Raw genomic sequence first — 623 nt, 5'->3', positions numbered from 1 at the left:
GTCTCTGACTGTGCCTCCTTTTCAGATCAGCCCAGACGACTTTAAAGAGGGCGCCCTCGTCCAGCGCACAGAGGAGGCTGACATAGATGTAAGACAAGCGCAGCCTTCGGTAAAATATTTCATACTTCTTCTAATAAAGTTTAGTTCATGTGCATGTTTGTGTGTGTCAGACCAAGCTGAGCAGACTGTGTGAGCAGGACAAGGCGGTGAGGATGCAGGAGGAGAAGCTGCAGCAGCTACACAGAGAGAAGGTACAGCTGTCAGTGTGTGTATTCATGTTTATGTCTTGTGCAGGCTCATATGTGCAATAATAAGTATTAATGTGTACGTGTACGTTTGTGTGTGTGTGCGTGTGTGTGCGTGTGTGTGTGTGTGTGTGTGCGTACATGTACATACGGCAGCACACTCTGGAGACGGCCCTGCTCTCAGCCAGTCAGGAGCTGAGTGAACAGAGCGGCTCCAGCGCTGCAGCCACACAGAGTCTGGTCCAGCAGAGAGACGTGCTGCAGAACGGCCTGCTCAGCACCTGCAGAGAGCTGTCCAGAGTCAACACTGTGAGGACACCTCACCACACACGCACACACACACACACACACACACACACACACACACACACACACACA

At 51.7% G+C, this 623-nt stretch overlaps 1 long non-coding RNA gene across 1 annotated transcript; it reads left to right on the top strand.

Annotated features, from left to right (window-relative positions):
* Window positions 1–13: 13 nt before the first annotated feature.
* LOC111644783 (uncharacterized) lies at window positions 14–550 on the top strand. Its single transcript, XR_002759812.2, has 3 exons — window positions 14–88; window positions 171–251; window positions 402–550. It is a non-coding gene; the product is annotated as an uncharacterized LOC111644783 (long non-coding RNA).
* Window positions 551–623: the final 73 nt, after the last annotated feature.

Source organism: Seriola lalandi, unplaced genomic scaffold (assembly GCF_002814215.2).
Source record: "Seriola lalandi dorsalis isolate HSWRI2012SDOR001 ecotype SW California unplaced genomic scaffold, Sedor1 jcf7180002014081, whole genome shotgun sequence".
Classification (NCBI taxonomy): domain Eukaryota; kingdom Metazoa; phylum Chordata; class Actinopteri; order Carangiformes; family Carangidae; genus Seriola; species Seriola lalandi.
This window is presented reverse-complemented; position numbering and strand designations above follow the sequence as displayed.